The following is a 7,099-nucleotide window of genomic DNA, read 5'->3' as shown; positions in this document are numbered from 1 at the left end:
CGGGAGGATCAGCAGGTACTTGGTTACCTCCTGAATAATCTTTCCAAGGAAGTTCTCGTGCAGGTGACTTCGATCTCCCATGCACACGAACTCTGGACCGCTCTAGTGAACATGTTTTCATCACAATCGATGTCCCACGTCAACAACATCCGCGTGCCCTCGCGAACGCACAGAAGGGCAACCAAACTGTTGCAACCATCTTCGCGCATATGCGCTCCCTGGATGATGAGCTGGATGCTGCCGGCAAGCCACTCGACGACGACGAGCTCATCTCCTACATCGTGGCTGGCCACGGCATGGAGTACCAGTCGCTCGTCTCCGCCCTCGACGCACGCGTCGAACATATCACCCTTGACGAACTGTTTGCTCGGATGAGCAACTTCTATCAAAGGGTGGCACTCTTCCAAGGCGCAAACTTCGGCGGGTTCAAGTCATCCGCTAATGCTGCCACACGCGGCCGTGGTGGTTGATAAATCTCCGTCGTATCTATAATTTTTGATTGTTTCATGCCAATATTCTACAACTTTCATATACTTTTGGCAACTTTTTATACTATTTTTGGGACTAACATATTGATCCAGTGCCCAGTGTCAGTTCCTGTTTGTTGCATGTTTTTTGTTTCGCAGAATATCCATACCAAACAAAGTCCAAACGTAATAAAAACTTACGGGGATTTTTTTTGGAATATTTATGATTTTTGGGAAGAAGAATCAACGCGAGGCGATGCACGGAGTGCCCACAAGCCCTGTCGCCGCGGCCAGGGGGTGGGCCCGCGGCAGGCAGGCTTGTGGCCACTCCTTAAGGCGGTTGGTGCCCTTCTTTCGCCGCAAGAAAGATAATATCCGGAAGAAAATCGTGTTAAAATTTCAGCCCAATCGGAGTTACGGATCTTCGGTAAAGTTAAGAAACGGTGAAACGCAGAATCTGGGAGCGCAGAAACAGAAGGACACAAAGAGAGAGATCCAATCTCGGAGGGGCTCTCGGCCCTCCGCCGCCATGGAGACCATGGACCAAAGGGGAAACCCTTCCCCCATCTAGGGATAAGGTCAAGGAAGAAGAAGAAGGAGGGGGTCTCTCTCCCCCTCTCTCCCGACAGCGCCGGAACTCCGCCCGGGACATCATCGTGTGACGGCGATCTACACCAACACCTCCGTCATCTTCACCAACATCTCCATCATCTTCCCCCATCTATATTCAGCGGTTCACTCTCCCGCAACCCGCTGTACCCTCTACTTGAACATGGTGCTTTATGCTACATATTATTATCCAATGATGTGTTGCTATCCTATGATGTCTGAGTAGATTATCGTTGTCCGATCGGTGATTGATGAATTGCTATGGTTGGTTTAATTCGCTTGTGGTTATGTTGCTGTCCTTTGGTGCCCATCACATGATCGTGCACGTGGATCACACCATAGGGTTAGTTGTATGTTGATAGGACCATGTATTGGCAGGCTAGAGTGACAGAAGCTTCAAACCTAGCATAGAAATTGATGCATATGGGATTGAAGGGGGACTAATATATCTTATTGCTATGGTTGGGTTTTACCTTAATGAACGTTAGTAATTGCGGACGCTTGCTAATAGTTCCAATCGTAAGTGCATAGAATTCCAAGTAAGGGATGACATGCTAGTAGAGACCTCTCCCACATGATACTTGCTATCGATCTAGTAACGTAGTCAATTGCTTAGGGACAATTCTGTAACTCCTACCACCACATTTCCACACTCGTTAGACACTCGTAGTTGGTTCTTTATCTAACCAGCCCCTAGTTTTATTTACGTGTTCTTTACTTTCTTGCAAGCCTATCCTATCACTCCTACAAAGTACTTCTAGTTTCATACTTGTTCTTGGTAAAGCGAACGTAAAGTGTGCGTAGAGTTGTATCAGTGGTCGATAGAACTTGAGGGAATATTTGTCCTACCTTTAGCTCCTCGTTGGGTTCGACACTCTTACTTATCGAGAAAGGCTACAATTGATCCCCTATACTTGTGGGTTATCAAGACCTTTTTCTGGCGCCGTTGCCGGGGAGCAATAGCGTGGGGTGAATATCCTCGTGTGTGCTTGTTTGCTTTATCACTAAGTAGATTTATTTGCTGTTCTAAGTTGCTCTCTATCTTTAGTTATGGATATGGAACACGAAATACCAAAAAAATTAGGTGTATTTGCTACTCATGGAGATGGGGAATCTCCTAAAACCCTCGAGGCTCATTATGTGGAAAATATTATGCACTTCTTTAATAATCCTGAGAAAGCCCCATTCAATTATATAATGGGATACACGTTGGATCAACGTGAATACTTTAGGGATTATCACTTGACTCAAAAAGGGAAACTTTTATGGGATCAAATCCATTTGTTGAAATGGTATGCTTGGGAACTATGCAAGAGATATGTTGTTACTTGTTGCTCTAGAATGAAGGCTCCACACCTTCCCTTTTCTTGTGAATTTAATGATCATAGAACCTTGGCTTCTTATGCTAAATGTATATATGATTACTATGATGTGGATCAAATAGAAGAGTTTGTTGCTTTTATGGGTGCTTATGAAATTGAGGCTCTGTTTAAAAGGTGTGATGATAATGATGATGCTCCTTACCGATCTGAAAATTTGGCTATGCTTTGTTATTGTTATACTAATTATGAATATAATGCCCATATTGAACGATTTAAGGAGAAATCCTATGCTGCCCAAGAAAAGACTATTATTTTGCAGGAATCTATCGAAGAAGAAAATGCTGAAATTGTGAGTTCATTAGATGAAAAAGATGAAGAGGAGAGCGAAGAACAAAAGGAGGAAGAGCGGACTAGCTACCCGTGTCCACCTTCTAATGAGAGTAACTCTTCTACTCATACATTATTTAATTTCCCTTCGTTCTTACCGAAGGATGAATTCTATGATCCCTTGGATTTGTTTGAAATATCCCTTTTTGATGAACTTGATGCTTGCTATGCTTGTGGCCATGATGCCAATATGAATGATGCTTATGAAGATGAGCTAGCTATAGTTCCTTATGTTACACATGATGATTTTGATGAATATAATATGCATGTGCTTGTTGCTCCTACTTGCAATTATTATGAGAGAGGAACTACATTTCCACCTCTCTATGTTTCCAATACGATAAAATTGCAAGAAACTGCTTATGCTATGTATTGGCCTTTACTTGATGTGCATGAATTGTTCTTTTATGACATGCCAATGCATATGAAGAGAGTTAGACTTCGTCATTGCATGATATATGTTACCTTGTGCTCACTACTAAATTTCAAATCATTGCTAATTAAAATTGGCTTTGATATACCTTGGGATCCGGGTGGATCCATTACTTGAGCACTTTATGCCTAGCTTAATGGCTTTAAAGAAAGCGCTGCCTGGGAGACAACCCGGAAGTTTTAGAGAGTCATTTATTTTTGTTGAGTGCTTTTATTTAGTTTAAAAACAAAAAAAATATAGAGGGGAACTTAAAACTTTTTCAAAAAGAGAAGCGATTGAAAGGTGATGCATTGCGGAAGTGAGGGTCGACCTTGAACACTTGTGTTCATGCTCACGGAAACAATGTAGAATATTTCATGAAAGTTTCTCAAAAAAAAATTATCCCCTTGTACAATTCCTTTGTGTTTTAAAAAATAATGTGCCAAGTAAAGCCTTTACGATTAGTTTGGGTGATAGTTGTTTGATCACGCTGAGAAAAGAGAGAAACTTTCTGCTCACGAAATTAATTTTCATTTTTATTCTAGAAGATATTTTGAGTTGATTCTTTTTGCTGCTGATTGATATGCAAATTTTCCAGACGTTCGTAATTTTTCAGATGTTTTGAGACATCAGAAGTATAAGGATTATACAGATTGCTACAGATTGTTCTGTTTTAACAGATTCTGTTTTCTATGCATTGTTCTCTTATTTTGATGAATCTATGGGTAGTATCGCGGGGTATGAACCATGGTGAAGTTGGATTACAGTAGATATAATGCTAATATGAATTTAGAATGAGTGCACAACAATACTTGAAGTGGTGATTTATTTTATTATACTAACGGATCTCACGAAGTTTTGTTGAGTTTTGTATGATTGAAGTTTTCATGTTTTGGGTGAGAGCACGATGGATGAAGGAATAAGGAGAGGCAAGAGCCTAAGCTTGGGGATGCCCGAGGCACCCCAAGGTAATATTCAAGGAAGACTCAAGCGTCTAAGCTTGGGGATGCTCCGGAAGGCATCTCCTCTTTCGTCTACAATCTATCAGTAATTTTACTCGGAGGTATATTTTAATTCGTCACATGATATGTGCAAATGCTTGGAGCGTCTTTTGTGTTTATTTTTCCTTTTTCTTTTATGCACCATGATGGTATGAGATAGTCCTTGGTTGGCTTTATAGAATGCTTCTTGTGCTTCACTTATATCTTTTGAAGTTTGGATTGCATGTTTCCCTACACATAGAAAACCGCCATTTGTAGAATGCTCTTTTGCTTCAATTATATTTTTTAGAGCGGGGCATATCTTTTGTAGAAAGAATTAAACTCTCATGCTTCACTTATACCTATTTAGAGAGTTAACGGGAGTTGGCCATTCACATGGTTAGTCATAAAATCCTACATAAAACTTGTAGATCACTGAATATGATATGCTTGATTCCTTGCAATAGTTTTGCGACATGAATATGTGATATTAGAGTCATGCTCGTGAGTAATTGTGTATTCGTAGAAATACTTTTGTTAAGGTTTGTGATTCCCGTAGCATGCACGTATGGTGAACTGTTATGTGATGAAGTCGGAGAATGATTTATTTATTGATTGTCATCCTTTGTGTGGAGGTCGGGATCACGCGATGGTTAACTCCTACCAACCTTTCCCTAGGAGCATGCGTGTAGTACCTTGTTTCGATGACTAATAGACTTTTGCAATAAGCATGTGAGTTCTTTATGACTAATGTTGAGTCCATGGATTATACGCACTCTCACCCTTCCATCATTGCTAGCCTCTCTAGTACCGTGCAACTTTCCCTGGTGCATTACACCCACCATATAGCCTTCCTCAAAACAGCCACCATACCTACCTATTATGGCATTTTCATAGCCATTCCGAGATATATTGCCATGCAACTACCACCGTTTCGTCTCATGACATGTGCCACCACTTCCATATTGCCATTGTATGATCGTAAGATAGCTAGCATGATGTTTCCATGGCTTGTCCATTTTTTGATGTCATTGCTATGCTAGATCATTGTCACAGTACACTACCGAAGGCATTTCATATAGAGTCATCATTGCTCTAAGTATTGAGTTGTAAGTGTGATGATCATTATTAATAGAGCATTGTCCCATGTGAGAAAATAAAAGAGGCCAGCGAAGCCCATTTACAAAAAAGAGGCCAAAGATGCCCACCAAAATAAAAAAATATATAAAAATAAAAAAAAGAGGCCAAAGAGCCCACACACAAAAAATGAGAGAAAAGAGAGAAGGGACAATTGTACTATCCTCTTTCCACACTTGTGCTTCAAATAGCACTATGATCTTCATGACAAAGAGTCTCCTATGTTGTCACTTCCATATACTAGTGGGAAATTTTCATTATATAACTTGGCTTGTATATTCCAATGATGGGCTTCATCAAAATTTCCCTAGGTCTTCGTGAGCAAGCAAGTTGGATGCACACCCACTAGTTTCTTTTGTGAGCTTTCATACACTTATAAGCTCTAGTGCATCTGTTGCGTGGCAATCCCTACTCACTCACATTGGTATCTATTGATGGGCATCTCCATTGCCCGTTGATACACCTAGTTCATGTGAGACTATCTCCTCCTTTTTGTCTTCTCCACAACCACCATATTCTATTCCACCTATAGTGCTATATCCATGGCTCACGCTCATGTATTGCGTGAAAGTTGAAAAAGTTTGAGAATACTAAAGTATGAAACAATTGCTTGGGTAAAACCGGGGTTGTGCATGATTTAAATACGTTGTGCGGGGAAGATGGAGCATAGCCAGACTATATGATTTTGTAGGGATAACTTTCTTTGGCCATGATATTTTGAGAAGACATGATTGCTTTGTTAGTATGCTTGAAATATTATTGTCTTTATGTCAAATGATAGACTATTGCTTTGAATCACTCGTGTTTTAGTATTCATGCCATGATTAGATTATATGATCAAGATTATGCTAGGTAGCATTCCAAGCAAAAATTATCTTTTTTATCATTTACCTACTCGAGGACGAGCAGGAATTAAGCTTGGGGATGCTGATACGTCTCCGTCGTATCTATAATTTTTGATTGTTTCATGCCAATATTCTACAACTTTCATATACTTTTGGCAACTTTTTATACTATTTTGGGACTAACATATTGATCTTGTGCCCTGTGCCAGTTCCTGTTTGTTGCATGTTTTTTGTTTCGCAGAATATCCATACAAAACGAAGTCCAAACGTAATAAAAACTTACGGGGATTTTTTTTGGAATATTTATGATTTTTGGGAAGAAGAATCAACGCGAGGCGATGCACGGAGTGCCCACAAGCCTTGTCGCCGCGGCCAGGGGGTGGGCCCGCGGCAGGCAGGCTTGTGGCCACTCCTTAAGGAGGTTGGTGCCCTTCTTTCGCTGCAAGAAATATAATATCCGGAATAAAATCGTGTTAAAATTTCAACCCAATCGGAGTTACGGATCTCCAGGAATTTAAGAAACGGTGAAACGCAAAATCTGGGAGCGCAAAAACAAAAAGACACAGAGAGAGATATCCAATCTCGGAGGGGCTCTCGCTCCTCCGCCGCCATGGAGACCATGGACCAGAGGGGAAACCCTTCCCCCATCTAGGGATGAGGTCAAGGAAGAAGAAGAAGGAGGGGGGCTCTCTCCCCCTCTCCCCCGACGGCGTCGGAACGCCGCCCGGGACATCATCGTGTGACGGCGATCTACACCAACACCTCCGTCATCTTCACCAACATCTCCATCATCTTCCCCCATTTATATTCAGAGGTTCACTCTCCCGCAACCCTCTGTACCCCCTACTTGAACATGGTGCTTTATGCTACATATTATTATCCAATGATGTGTTGCTATCCTATGATGTCTGAGTAGATTATCGTAGTCCTATCGGTGATT

At 41.2% G+C, this 7,099-nt stretch overlaps 1 non-coding gene across 1 annotated transcript; it reads left to right on the top strand.

Moving 5' to 3' along the window:
- Positions 1-248: 248 nt before the first annotated feature.
- Positions 249-387, top strand: LOC123451583. Its single transcript, XR_006632422.1, has one exon. It is a non-coding gene; the product is annotated as a small nucleolar RNA Z247 (small nucleolar RNA).
- The last annotated feature ends 6,712 nt before the right edge of the window (positions 388-7,099 follow it).

The sequence above is a fragment of the Hordeum vulgare genome, chromosome 4H (assembly GCF_904849725.1).
Source record: "Hordeum vulgare subsp. vulgare chromosome 4H, MorexV3_pseudomolecules_assembly, whole genome shotgun sequence".
NCBI classification, from domain to species: Eukaryota; Viridiplantae; Streptophyta; class Magnoliopsida; order Poales; family Poaceae; genus Hordeum; species Hordeum vulgare.
This window is presented reverse-complemented; position numbering and strand designations above follow the sequence as displayed.